Here is a 15,248-nt window from a genome sequence, read left to right as displayed (position 1 = left end):
GCTGTGTTCACTCTGAAGGCTCCTCCTGGGGAGGGTCCTTCCTGGCTGGTTCCGAGTTTCTCTTGGCAGCTGGGAGCCTTTGGAAGTCCTTGGCTGGAGGCTCCAAGGATTGGACCTCTTGCCTTCCACCTCTGACAAGGAGAAACCAGGCTCTAACACCCTCCCCACGCTGAGCTTGAACAGCCCTCAGCTGAACACTCCAGTCCATCATTTACAAGCCCTTCCTTCCACCCAGCAGCAGACAGGACTCCCTGACTCTCCCCCTCCCTGACTCTGGAACCCCTCCCCCTTTCTTCAGGGGTCCAGCGACAGGGTCCTCACTCTCATGTGAGATCTCACCTTTAGCATTCAAATTCCCAGCTAAGTCCCTCCAAGGCCACCTCCACCTCTGCTCCCATGTGCCCCAGAGTTCCCCCAGTGCCTGTCCACCCCCAAGTCCACAGCCACTGCCACACGGGAGGTATTGTTTACAGCAGCACCCACTTCCTGGAACCAATGCCACCCAATGAAGGAAAAGCTCCATGTTCTATATTTTGTTATTTTTTCGGTCCCCTTTATTGACTTTATTGTGTGTGGCACTGGGGACCACAATGATACAGGGATCAGGTGCACAATTCTACAACACATCATCTGTACCCTGTACTGAGTGATCACCACCCCAAGTCAGGTCTCCATCCATCACCCTTTATCCCCCCTACACCTGCCTCCACGTCCCCCTCCCCCCTCCCCTGGGAATCCCCTGTTGTCTGTGCCCATGAGTTTTTTCCTTATTTTTAATTTTTGGTTCAATCCATCCACCCCAACATCCACTCAGCTCTACCCCTACTTCAAATGGCTGTCAGTGTGCTCTGTCGTACATTCCTCATTGTACCATCGGGAATGGGAGCTAAGAGAGGTTAGCTTATGCTCCCTGAGGGAAGCCGTGTCCAGTCCCCAGAGCCTGTGAATATCACCTCATTGCTAAAGGGTCTTTGCAGATGAGGATCATTCATGGTGGGGCGATGGGGAGATTGTCCCAGCTCTCTGAGTCGGTCCCTCATGGAACCACAAAGGCCCTGAGAGGAGGAGGCAGGACGATCTAAGGAGGAAGAAGCCATGTGGTGACGACAGCCCAGACTGGAGTGATGTGGTCACAAGCCAAGGAACTCTGGCAACTTCTAGAAGGGGGAGAGGTGAGAGGGATTCTCCCCTGGAGCCTCCAGAGAGACCAGCCCTGATGACACCTTCACTTTATCTCTGTGAGACTGATTTGAGGCTCCCGCCCTCCAAAACTGTAAGAGAATGTATTCACTTTGTCCTAGGCCACTAGGTTATCAGTACTTTGTTGTGGCAGCAATATGGAACCCACAAACCAAGGCTGACTGTTCATCGTGGAGGAGTCAGGGCAGTGTGAGGGACTGGTCCTTTCACCTCCTGTTGTTATTTCTGTGATGCTGTAGTAGGTCTGAGCTTTGAATTTATCTAGATCACAGCAGCAGAAAAAGTCCTGAGTTCCACAAGGCAGACCCTGATAAAACGTGAAGAAATGTTTTTTCATAACCCAACCTTTAAAAAATTCATATACACCCACTGTGTGTGCATATGATGTAAATAATAAAAAAGGGAAAAGAATAAAGGCAACTGTACGGAAGGAAGCTGTGACTTTCTACAAAATTCATGTCCTTGCTTCTGACGGTGTGGAAGGAGCAGCATAGAAGGAGTGGGAGGAGCAACTTCAGGAGTCGCAGGTGGGGACCAGCAGCAGGGGGACAGGTGGCTCACCTCAGAGCTGGAAGTGGACAGGAGCCCCTCGTGATGAGGAACGTGGCCATGTGAACAGTTAGGAGAGAGGTTCGAGGACCCTCCATCTGTCACAGTCTCCTAGAAGGGGGACCCCCCTGTGTCAGGGTCAGGGTGGGGCTGCCGAGTTCTAAGGGCTCCTCTCTGGCCAATGGCCTCAAGGCTGTTCTCATCCAAGACCCATGTCCTTCCCCTGCAGCATCTGTGGATTCTCTCAACCTCTTCCCTCTTCCCTTTGGGGAACTGAACTGTGCACCTGAGCATCATTCCTGCAGAACAAGGAGCTCACCAGGAAAACATGGAAGGCAGCTTCTGGCAGGACAGGGTTCACTCAAGGACTGTGCAGAGTGACCTGAGACTGGGCCATGGGGGGACAGTTTGAGCAGGAGATGAGGTCCTGGCTGTGCTGCTGAGTCCCACCCGTGCAGCAGGGTCAGGGTCAGCCCCCTGGGGAGTGACCTGTGGTGCTGCACATGGCCTTGTGCTGAGAGGGGCCTCTCACATGTGATGGTGGGCTGTCAATGGCTTCTTGCAATCTTTAGATGTTAGGACAATGGGCTTGGCATGTTTGTTTTCTTACCAGGCCTTGTGAATTTCATAGCTGGTCATGACCATTGTTTGTACTGGAAGTCAGGACTGTTACCTGGCCCTTCATGGTGACCCTAGTCATTAGCAACAATAATTGGTTTGATGCTACTGAACAATGATATGGTCCTGAACACCATCATTTCCAAATCTTGTTGCTTCCCTCCATGGGTTGCCACCCTATTGTCCCCAACTTCCTGCCACATCTGGTCTTCTTATTGCTTCCCCCAAAGCTTAAGCATTGACCAATCAAATTTATCAATCTAGTGAACGAAATATGTAATAAAAACTCAATGCTTTAATGGTGATGCAGCAGACAACTAGAGCATCACATCCACCGTGAGAGCTTTGGCAGCCTCCCTGTCACCTGAAAACTGGTTCCACAGCCTGTGGCACCCGTGTGCTGGGTGGATCTCAGAGAGGCTGCTTCCATCTGGGCCTGGGGTGGGGGAGGCAGAAAGGGTGGGAGGGGAATTGGGTCTGCTCTTTGGGAGCTTCTTCACCTGCCAGACCCTGGGCATGTTCAAGCTGGCAAGGACCACATGAAAAATCCACAGAGGCTGTGTGGTCACAGGGACTTTCCCCTGAACCCCCTCTCCTCTGTGCCCAGTGGCTCTCAATGGTGTAGACCCCTTTGGCTCTGCACCTGAGCCCTGCAGTTTCTGAATAAGGAACTGAGACCCTCCTGAAAGACTGGACTCAAAGCCCACAGCAGACAGTCACTAACAGCACCTATGGTCACCCCAAGTCACCTGCTTGACCTCCTCCTTTCAGAATCACCCCACTGTTGCCCACTGCACAAGGACGATGATCAGACAACGTGCCTGGCTTTCTGGGCAAGGCTTGTGTCATTTGATAAGGGCCTTTTCCATCCACCACCATCACCCAAATACTGAACATAGCTTTGGAAATTTCAGTGTGAGAGCAGGAACATGGTGCCCAAGGTTTGAACTTCACTAAACAGAAGCACCACCAACTGATAGGACACTGTTTCCGTCTCTTTAAAGGCAAACAGGTCCTCCACTGGCCCCACCCAATCTCAGCTTCCTGGCTCAGCGCTTTTAGGGGTGCAAACTCTCTCCTCACAGTTAAAGCACAAGCAGCAGCTGAAAGAGCTTCATTGGAGAAGACCCGGGAACTCCTCAGTGGGTTGAAGGGAAGGTGAGCCTGGCTGACACCCAACTGAGCCATAGGGCTGGGAGAACAGTGGGGCCAGGGCAGGTGCAGGAGGTGCTATTGGCCCAAGGAGGAACCAGGGACACTGCCAACCCCACAGCGAGAGGAGGGTGCTGTCACAGGGTAGTGGTGGGGGGTAGCAAGGGGAGGAAGGGGCTGCATTATGGGCACAATGTCTTGCGTCTCACACTGACAGGACTCGCGTGTGCTGATGGGGGTGCCTTCCCCCCCGAGTTTGCTGGTGCAGCAGACACTGATGCTGCTGCTGAGCCTTCCTCCTCCCTTGATGGGAAACTGGCGTCCCCAGGGCTGGTGTTCAGGGCTGATGGCGACAGAGTCCAGGCCGTCCAAGTGCCTCTGTCCACTACCATGATCAGGATCCCAGGCAGTGCAGTTCTCCCTCTGGGAGACAACCTGTTCCACCCGCTCCTTGTCCAGCTCTGACTGGTGAGGTTTCAGAGTCAGGGGCTGAGGAGGAGCTGGGCAGAGGACTGTGGGCCGTTGTCAGGAGGGAGGGTGGGAGTAGAATGGACTTTCAGTTGGGTCCCTGCTCTGCCCAGTAGCTGTGAGCTCGGTGGCCCTGGGCAAGTATCTCAGCATTTTCAGCCACATCAATGCCCTTTTCTTAAACGTTAGCACAATAACCCTGGCTGGGTGGCTCAGTCGCTTGGAATGTTGTCCCATACACAAATATTTGTGGGTTCCATCCTGGCCAGGGTGCACAATTAGGTTGTGGGTTCAATCTGCAGTTGGGGTGTGTATGGGAGGCAAGCAATTGATGTTTCTCTTGCACGTGGTTGTTTCTCTCTCTTCCTTTTTTTCTCTCTAAAATCAATAAACATATCCTTGGATGAAGATTAAAAATGTGACAATAATAAAATGAGCTTCCTCACAGGCTATTTTTGAGTAAATGAGATGATGTAAAAATATTTATCAGAATGCTTGGTACAGAGTATTCAGTAGTGGTTATACTACACCCAGGTTAAATTTTTTATTGTGGAAAAATTTTAATGTATCCCAAGGTAAAGAGAGTAATACAGGGAACGTCCATGGACCTAGACCAGCCTTCACCGATTATCAATGGATGCCAATCTGCTTCATTCGTAAATCAGTACTCCCTCCCCACCTGGAATTATTTGGAGGCACATATTGGACATTATTTCAATTTATCAATAAATATTTGAAATCATTGAAAATTATTGTCATCATTAGATTTTAAAAAGCAAGTAGAATTGTTTTTATAAAAGTTACCAGTAGCATTCAGATTTTTCTGGTTTTCTCATAATTTTAAAAATTGAAGTTGGATCCAAATAAGATCCATAAATCACATTGTTGTCTCTTAAATGTAATTTAATATGTCGGTTTCCACCTTCTCTGTTGATTTCTGGGAGATTTCTCTGGGCAAGAAAGGGGGGTCTCTTGTCCAGAAGAATCAGACAGTGTGTATTCTGTGGGTTCCATCAAAGGTGTCAGCTCACCTGCTCCTCCCATTCCAGCGTCTGTTTGAATTTCTGTCTAAGGAGAGGCTTGGTCAGGTTCAAGATGGACTGATTTCTGTGGGAACACTTCACAGGTGCAGCAGTGAACTCCCGTCAGAAGGCACATGACATCTGGTTGTCAGTCTGTCTGTGACATTAACTGACACTAATGGCTGCCTTAGTCTCGTTAAGGGTCACAAGTGATGACACTCAAATGCTGTCACTCCTTCCTCATGTATTGGGTGGAATAATCCTGTGAAAAGAACGCTCCCCTCAAGCTCTCTCTCATCTCCACGAGGAGCAGGTGTGTGAGAGACACAGATGAACACCTGACTCTTCCCCTTTGTGTGTCCACGTGCAGAGCAGGGAGATGCTTTCCAGCAGATGCCCGAGGGAGCGATGGGCCACTTTGAAGAAGGCATTGCTATGACCCCATGGGTTTCAACATTCCTGATACATTTCAATTCACTGGAATTATTATGCATGCTCAAACTGTCCCATCTGTGTCTCATCAGGATTCTGCTGCAGTGGCCCTCAGTCCCTGTGACGAGATGCTAGTGAGTAGTGGGCACACCCGGGCTCTCTGGTGGACAAGGGTGTGTGGGCCCCATGCACACGTGTCCGGCCCGGCCCTGGAATCGGTGCTTTCTCCTCAGAGCCCTGACCTGTGGTGAGAGATGGCCTCTGAAGGCCAGAGCTGGGTGCTGACGGGGCCCACTGTCACCAGGGTCATTCCTGTCTCTGTGCCTTTCCAGTGGGCTTCAAACCACACACATCCACAACCAAAGTGAGGATTTGTGAAAACAATTAGAGACATTTTTTCAGGTTTTGGATGTTTTTGTTGTTGATGTGTAGACACATCTCACTGGAGATGGACAATGAAATAACTGCATTTCCAAGTCTCCTGGACCAGTTTCCTATGGGGTTCATCCACCTCACAAAAATATTATTGAATTATTTGTCTCATGTCCTTTTGATTTTAATAGTTTAAAGCATAATTCTTGGTGTGTAATTATGTAAACTGCCTTCCCGGTTTCAAGATCAAGCCTATGAAATCTATGTGCACCCAGGATACCCGACTTCCAGCCCCTGCCCCTGTCCCCCCCCGGCGCCCGTCTCTCCCATCCCCACACAGGGAGCTTCTGTGTCGGCTTAGTTTTCAGATTATCCTTCTGTTGCCTTTTCATGTATGTGAATAGTGTACCTGTTATAGTTTATAGATGATGTTCACATCCCCCTTACTGGAGAGATGGTAGGTGAACTCCACATTATTTCCTTCCCCTGGTGGTAGACACCCTGGCAGTCTCCCCGCTCTGGTGCAGGGAGACACTTCTCAGTCCTTTTCACAGCTGGCCAGGCCTTTCTGGACTGAACACACCTTAGTTCATTCAACCCATCGTCTACTGGTGAACCATTGGATAGGTTTTTGTTTTTTGCAGTTACAAATAATGATGCAATAAATAGCTTTATGCATGATTTTTGCCATAATTTTGGTCAGTGTAGTTCAGGGATAAAAGCTGAAATTGGGGATTGGTAACAGGAGGGAAGGTGCCCCTGGACTCTACAAGGTATTGTGGCTTCTGCTCTGTGGGGTTGGACTGTGGTTCCCTCCTCCCCAGCCGTGCAGGGGAGGACCTGCTGCCCCCACCCCCTCTGGCTGACTCTCAGCACAGTCTGCAGTTCTGCCAGACCTGGAGGGGACAGACAGCATCTCACCTTGGAAATAGAGGTGTGATTTAAAATTATTTTATTAACATATTATTTTTGTGTTTTGATTTATTTTTGTCTATTATGAGTGTATGTTACTGTCTTTTGATATATTCAAGACACATTGAAACTGTTTTTCCTCTGAATGTTTACTTCTATCTTTTGATCCATTTTCCACCAAGTTGTTGGTTATTTGTTTCTGTAGCTTTTAATTTTGTTTGTGTAATAGGGAGATTCACCCCCTTGATGTACGTTGGAAAATGCTTTTTCCATAATTTGACATTTTTGCTTTAATTTGTGTGTGGTGTTTCTTGTCTCACATCATCTGTGAGAGTTTTATGTAATCAAACTTATTAGTTCTTTTTCTTACTCTGTGTCAAACTTTAGAAATATTTCCCCTACCCCCAGGTTAAAAAGAATTTGCCGAGGCTTTTTCTGTTATTTCTATGGGTTAGTTTTCTATTTAAACCTGGGAGGTGTTTGAACTCTAGTGGCATGAGGCAGTGGAAGCAGTTTTCTCGTTTTCTATTCAGTTTCACAGTCGCCCCCAAGTCACTTTATTCGTCCACCTTTCTCCTCAGTGATGTGAGATGCAGCCTTATTGACTCTATGGTAACATCTAATTAACTGTATTATAAATGAATATTGTACGATTAATTTGGTCTGTTTCTGAATATTCTATTTCAGTGTCCCTGTTCCCTCTGTTCGTGCACCAAGCCCATGAGGCTGTAATGACAGAAACTGCGTGTTTGACTCCTGGTAGAGCTGGTCCTCCCTCCTTATTCTTTTTCTTGTCGGTGCTGAATAATTTCCTTTGTGTACAAATGAACTTTATAATCCATTATTTTAACTTTAGAGGAGTACCTATTAGTTTCAATTTCATAATAAGTCTTAAACATGAGTCAGTATTGAATTGAGTCAATTGTTTTTTGCATCTAGTTAGTTTCTTCTTCATCTATTAATGGGATGCCTTGAAATAACCAATTTTCTTATATTGAACCACCCCAGCTTTTCTGAAATCAGTCATATTTAAACATGGTGTATCACTCTTTTCAGTGTCCAATAATTTTTTTAGGATTTTTATATTAGTATTTCCAAATGAGACACATCTGTGGCTTTATTTATTGGTGAAATCTTGGTTAGCCTTTAGGATCAATATTATACTTGATTCTCAGGAAGGACTGAAACTTTCCCTTCTTTTGTGTGTGGTCAGGGACAGCTCAGGGAGCACTGAGAGAGCAGAGCTGTGAGGTGCAGGTGCACTCCCCTGGCAGGGGCCTGGCCCTGGTGCTCTTCTGTGGGGAAACTGTTATTTCTTCTGTAGTAGTTGAACTGTATCATCTCTCTGTTGGTACTGGGTTCAATGTGAATAATAGACTAGTACAAAGTTTCAGGGAGGAAACGAGGGCTGGGAATGGTGCACACTTGCCTAAGCTGACCCCTCCCCCTCTCCTTCCCCTTCTCAGGGTCTTGCAGGAACCTGCACCCAGAGCCTCTTGAGCCAGCATGGCCGGCCTTCAGGACAACACTCTGAGGATCGTTCTGTTGGGAAAAACCGGAAATGGGAAAAGTGCAACAGCAAACACCATTCTTGGGAAAAGAGCATTTGATTCTAGAATTGCTGCCGTGTCTGTTACCAAGAGCTGTCAGAGAGAAGAGAGGGCCTGGAAGGGGAGGAAGCTTCTCGTGGTGGACACCCCAGGGCTCTTTGACACCAAGGAGAAACTGAAGACCATCTGTGAGGAAATCGCTAGATGTGTCATCCTCTCCAGCCCTGGGCCTCATGCCATCATCCTGGTGCTACCTCTGGGCCGCTTCACACAGGAGAGCAGAATACAGTTGAATTGATGAAGGCCGTCTTTGGGAAGCCAGCCATGAAGCACATGATCGTCTCGTTCACTCGCAAAGACCAATTGGAAGGTCAGGAGCTGAGTAGCTTTTTAGAAACTGCAGACAAGCCCCTAAAAACTGTCATCAAGGAGTGTGAGTTACACTGCTGTGCCTTCAACAACAACAGTGCAGACAAGGCTGAGAAGGACGATCAAGTGCAGGAGCTGGTGGGGCTGATCGAGGCAATGGTGCAGGAGAATGGAGGGGCTCACTTTTCTGATTCCATGTACGAGGACACAGCAGAAAAGCAGAGATGTCTGGAAGAGGCCTTGAAGAAAATCTCTGCTACTTATTCAGAAAACAAAAAACTACTAGAAGAGAAACATGCTAAGAATTATAAACAAAGCAAGCAAAGGAGGAAGAAATGGAAGTCCTAAATGAGCAACATGTTCAACAAATTGAAAATGCCAAGAAAGAAGCTGAAAAAAAAAAACATATTTGCAGCTGTTTTCAATCGGATTTGGAGTGCGCTTTCAAATGTGTGGCATAAGTTTTAAAAATAATGTAAATTCATTTTGATTTTTTTGTTAATTTACTATGATTTGTCAATGTGGTAGATTGTATTTTCCAAAGATGGCTATAACGATATCTGCTACCCCAGCTCTGCTTCCTGTGCTCTGTGCTGTTGCTCCTTCTGTTGGGTGATAAACTCTATTTAGGAAAATCAAATAAAAAATTCTGCACATGCCACGTGTTACCCCTCTAGTGATGTACAGTTTTTCCATCCACGTCTACGACCTGGTGGTCAGTGAAGCAGCAGGCCTCTCCAGCAAGATGGTCTGTGGTGCCCGGAGGTCCAGGAGGTGCTAAGTTCTTATTGTTTTTCTTTCTTTTCTTCTTCAAGTACCATCCACATGTAGAATGTTCCTCACTATACCTTAAATACATCTTCTGGGGCAAATAGTTTTCCTTTGCCCCTGCAAATCCACACTTTGCCCCCCTCACCCTAGCTCTGTGCCCCAGGAGGCTGACCTACATGGGTCACATTGTTACTGAACTCAAGGGGTTCACCCTTGGGGTGCTTTGTTCAAGGGCGAGACATGGTTCTCACAAGGTAGATTTATTTACTTGCAGCCAGTGAAGAACATACAGGGATTCATATCCAAAGTTCACTCTTTGGGATGGAGGCAGAGCCAGTGCTTGTGTGCGCTCACTGGTCAGTGGCACATCGGCTTCCTCTTTGCATCTGGCTGCACTTACCTGGGGGGGCTCCTGCCAAGTGCGTCTTGCTTACAGCTGGACTGCAGACACTGTGCTGCTGTGAACCTGTGGCAAGAACAGAGCTGAGTGAGAGGGGCCCCGACCTGGAGGCCCCTGTCCTGCCTGTCCACATCAGTGGGGTCCCTGGGTCCCTGAGTCTTGCTGGGCTCCTGCCAGTGGGAAGTCTGAGCAGGAGGCCTCTTCCAGGTAGAAAAATCAGGTCAGGATATTTGTTCTCCTCCCTCCCTCCCTGCAAGGTCATTTCTGACCTGCTGCAACCTGAAGCTGAATGTCACACCTCCTGTACCAACCCCCCTTTCTGGATTCCAGCTCTCCTTCACCCCCTTAGGGTTAGGGTGTTATTTTCTTACTTTTACTAACAGTGTCTCTTGTCTCTTGAATACCCTGTGCCCACCTCTTATAGCAAACTTTTTCTTCCATTCTCGTGTTCCTCTGGCCCCGACACTCCACACTGGGAGCTGTGAACCCTACTGTGTCTGTTTCTCTGGGGACGTCATAGGGAGGATGTGACCTCTACTTGGCCTAAAAGCTGGACCCAGGCTTCCCCACCCATGCCAACCCATCCTTGGAATGTGTGTTCAGCTGACTGGGTCCCTTCCCAGGAGCTGCCTCAGGGACCTGGCCTGGAGAGAGTGACATGTTGTCACAGCAGCTGAGGGGTCTGTATACACTTTTCAGACCTGGCAGGCAGGCGCACCAAATATTTGTTTGGGGACCACCCACGACCAGCCTTGTAAGTAAGTTCTCAGGCTCATTAAACTGCCACCTCCCCGTGGGCAGTGATCTGCTGCTGTCTCTCCAGGCTCCATATGAGGGCTGGTGTCAGACTGACTCCCAGGAGGTGAATTGCCAACGTGTGCTGATAAAGGAGCAGTCTTGTCTGTGGTTAGAGACAAAGATGAAAGATGGGGTGCCTAAAGCAACCGTTCTCAGGTCCTTTCTTCCTGTTAGAAGTATCTTTATGTTCCAAAATTCTTCTTAAATTCTTTAATTTCTTTGTGTCCTCTTCAATTTCACTTAGTAATGACTTGTAGTTTTCAGTGTACAAGTCCCTCACATGCTTTTGATGTTTATTCCTAGGTGTTCTATACTGTTTCTGCAGTAGCAAAAGGAATTGGTGTTTTAAAATATTTTTTTCTGAAATTTCATTGTTGGTTTTTGGAACACAATAAATTTTTGTACACTGATTTTGTATACTGCAAATTTACTTGTTTCTGAAAAATACACTAACGGCTAAAATTTGATGTATAAGTACTGTTTCAGCTTTATCTCATAAGCTTTAAAATACAGCATTCACTCATGCTCTTGCTTTAAATGTTTATCAATTTTAATTCCTTCATCTGATTTGATCCATGGGTTATTTGATCCAGGCATTGCCTGAAGGAGTGTGGGAGCTGGGTGGAGGGCAAAACTGGGACACCAGTGATGGCATAAGCAATAAGTAAGTAAGTAAATAAATAAATAATAAATAAAACTATGTCCACCAACTGATGAACATATGGTATTTTATTTATTTACCTTTTAATTACATTGTGGTTTGGAAATAGGCTCTATGTTATTTCAATCCAATACAATTTGAAAGCATTTCTTGAGAACAACATTGGCAAGTGTCTCTATCTATTTGAAAACAAGGGACTGAATTTGATGAAGTGTCTACACATGTGCATGAGGTCACGGCCATGAAACTGGTTGCTTCAATCTTCTGTGTCCTTTTGCATCTTTTCTTGCCTGCTCTGGTGAGGACTAAGAAATGTGTGTGGCACCTGTCACCCTAAGTGCAGGTTAGCACATTTTCTCTGACTGAATCACTCCCCTTACAAAGCGAGGACTCCATGTGTGGCACGTGGAAATGCAAAGCCGTGTCTGAGCTGGTGTGCAGGGCTCTGGCTGTGCCCCCACCACACTGCTGAGGTCCCACCTGCCTCCTGCACTCCTCACCCATCTTACTATACTCGCTGTTGTTCTTCTAACACAGATGAATGTGTTATATATTTTATACTCTACACATTTATTCCTTATTGTTTATTTTCTGTCCCTTCGAGGACACTGGAAGATCCAAACCAAGAATCTTTACCTGCAATTATTTGTTGATATATCCAAGCCTAAAACAGTGTCTGGCACATAACATGTTGTCATACAAATTGAATGGGAAGCCAGTTTTGTTGGGTAGTTTGTTCTTGTTGGTTTAGAATTTGATTGTTGTATTTGCCTAAACTTCTTTTCTCAACCTTTGTCTGGTTATATGCTTTCGATTCAAATTACTTTTGCAATCCACTCAAAAAATGTGTGTCTGTGTGTGTTTTTAACTGAAACCTTTAGATCATGTCTCATAATTATGATTTCCAAACTATTATGCCACATACAAAATTTTTATTTCTTGCCTTTTACCTGTCCAACCTGTTCCATGATTCATTTTTATTCGCTCTTGTTGAATTTAATTATTTGGGAATTTTTTCACAGTCTGTGTTTTTCTCTACTAGGTTGGAAGTTATACACACTTTTCCTCACTTTTTAGTACCTACCCAGTGAATATAATACATACTGCTAACGGATCAAAGTCTGAAGTTAATCTATCCTTTCATCTTCATTTTATACAACAAATTATCTTGGACATTTTAATTCCATTCCCACCTCCATCCCAACCTAAATATTACTGTGTATTTTATTTTAATTTCTTTCCTTTCAGAATTGAGAGGCTGTTTCTATTATTTTGTACTGTTCCCGTTAGCTTAACTTAGTTTTTGTTTTCCCCTCTGAGTCACTGATGGGATTGCTTTCCACTCGTGCCCAGCACACTCTGTAGAAATCCCTCCAGTGAGGAAGTGCTGGGGGCAGGAGCGCTCCCCTTCCTTGTCTGAAATGCACGTGTGTTGCCCTGACTCCTGACAGCTGTCCCCTGAGTGTGCAGTTCTGAGTCAGCTGTCATCTTCTCTGAGCTCATTGCAGGTGTGCTGACACTGTTTCCGGCTGCTCTGTTACCGGGCAGGAGTCAGTGCAGTTCCAGCATCTCCTCCTGGAAGGTCATGGGTCTGTGCTTCTGGCTCCTTTGAGGAATCCTCTTTGCTTTGAGGCCCTACCACTTTGTTCTTATGTATCAAAGTGTGAATTCCTTCTTCATGATCATCTTTGGGATTTGCTGAATTGTCTGAATTTTGGGTTGGTGTGTTTTCTCAGCTTTAAAGATTTCCTCTGTGGTCTTCCCTTCTGTTTTCTCTCCACAAGCATCTTCTGCTTGTTTGCAGTGCATCCTGGCCTTTTCTTTCTCAACCCTCCCTGCACTCACCAGGTAGAGCTCACTGACATTTTTGAGGGGTTAGCCCTTTGGGGGTTATGGTCAGAGTTCCCTGTGAGACCCTGTGGAATCTGCCCTTGCCTTTGGCTCCCAGGTCAGTGGGGCTGGAGATGCACAGTCGAAGTTTTCCCAGTTGGTGAATCACCTCAGAGTGGCAGCGGGCTGCCGTTCTTCACTTACAGGTCTGGGTTTCCCCCTTTGTGGGGCTCCATGTCTGAGCAATCTCCTTTTCTTGACAGTTCTTCCATCCTTTTAAGAAAATATAGGTGATATTTCCCAATATTTTTAGTTGTCTTCAGAGGAATGGTTAATAACCTCGATACCTGAGGGAAAGTTTATTTTTCATTTGTTTGGTTAGGTGTCTTCCCATAGGTTTCCTGAGTTCATGGCTCTCTTAGGGTTAATTGTTCTGTTATCTGTGTCCCTTCCGTGTCTCTTTCAGTTGTGTGCTTTCCTTGATTGTTTTTCCTGTTTGAGAACAAATCCTTAGAGCAGCTTAGTGAGTGTCAGGAGTGGGGGTTGTCCTGTAGGCTGTCCCTGACTTCACCTGGGGCTCTCAGGTCAGCCCCCATGGCCACCTCAGCCTCTCTGGGATGAGGTGTCAGGACAATCACCCCAGTTCATCCTCATCTCTGTCTGCCTTCCAGAGATGGGCTGAGACCTCTCATCCTCAAGGCTCAGACTCCTAAGTCTGGGAGAAGACCCTGAGAGATGGGTTGACAGCGGTGGTCGACCCCAGGCTTCCTGGGACTGGGGTGTGATGGGTGTGAAGATAGTTGTGTGGTCTCTTCACCATGTAATTTCCACTGTAGTGGTGCAGACCTGTTTATGTGCACGAAAACGTGAGACTTGTGTGGGAAAAGATGTCAAACTGTGAAAAAAACAGGAAATGTTTACAAGATCTAAACTTGTTGAGACCGCAACTGCAAAGCCTTTGAGGCTTTGAGCTTGGAGAGGTGCAGAAATAGCCCCTGGAGCTCAGCTGGCTGGAGCATGTTCCCTGTGCACTGAGTTGTAGTTTCTACTTCTGGTCGGGTAACATAGGAGATGTATAAGTACATGGAACACCCAATCGATGTTTCTCTTTGTCTCTGCCCCTCTCCCCCTCAGTCAATAAATTGAGACAAAAGAACAACAACCTAGGTTGGGTAGCTCAGTTGGTTGGAGGGCCATCCCGTGCCCCAGAGGGTTGTGGGTCCATTTCTGGTTCTGCAGTGTGTGGGAGGTGACCAGCAGAGTCTCTGTCTCACAGTGATTTCTCTCTCTCTCTCTCTCTGTCTCTTCTGTCTCTCTCTCTCTGTCTCTCTCTCTCTCTCTCCTTACCACACCCTTTCCTCTCTCTCTAAAGTCAATGAAATGTCCTTGGGTGGGAATTATGAACAGTAGTGCATACATAGACTCTGTCTCTAGACAGGAACAGGTACAAACTCACATGTGAAAGGCACTGACACGAGCCCATGTGACAACCTGCAGCCTGTTTTACCATCGGTCTCCCACCACTGAGTCTCCTGGTCACACCCAGTGGTCCCTAAATACCTTCCATTCCCAGCTTTATTACATTTTAGTTTACATAAAATAAAATTCATTACTTCTTTATAGCAGGTTTAATAACCAATTCTGTAAACTCCTTTCTAACAAGTTCTAGTACTTCCCATTACCTTGTATACATGCTATCATGTGACAGGGTGCACTCAGTTTGTTTTATTTGTAATTCATTTTTACTTTTACCTTTGATCCCCTGCAACCACGCCTCTCACCCCTCACCTCTGGGAACCACCGGTCCACTCTCTGGGTCTTGAGTTTGGTTTTTTCGTTTGTTCATTTGTTTTCGATCCCACACAGGAGATCATACAATATTTGTGTTTCTCTGTCTGATTTAGTGTCACTTAGCAAATGCCCTTGCATCCATGTGTGTCATTGCAAATGGCAAGATTTGGGGTGTTTTATGGCTGAACCCTGTTCCGCATACATCACCATTTCCCTATTCGTTCGTCCATATACGGACTCTTTGATTGCTCCCCCTCTTATCTATTGTGAATAATGCTGCAAAGTGTTTTTTGCTTTATGTAGCTAAGATCCAGTAGTAGAAATGCTGCATCACGTGGTAGTTCTATCTCTAA

General features: G+C 46.5%; 1 pseudogene; it reads left to right on the top strand.

Moving 5' to 3' along the window:
* The first annotated feature begins 3,197 nt into the window (after window positions 1-3,197).
* Window positions 3,198-9,288, top strand: LOC114507476 (annotated as a pseudogene).
* Window positions 9,289-15,248: the final 5,960 nt, after the last annotated feature.

Source organism: Phyllostomus discolor, chromosome 10 (assembly GCF_004126475.2).
Source record: "Phyllostomus discolor isolate MPI-MPIP mPhyDis1 chromosome 10, mPhyDis1.pri.v3, whole genome shotgun sequence".
Taxonomy (NCBI): Eukaryota; Metazoa; Chordata; class Mammalia; order Chiroptera; family Phyllostomidae; genus Phyllostomus; species Phyllostomus discolor.
This window is presented reverse-complemented; position numbering and strand designations above follow the sequence as displayed.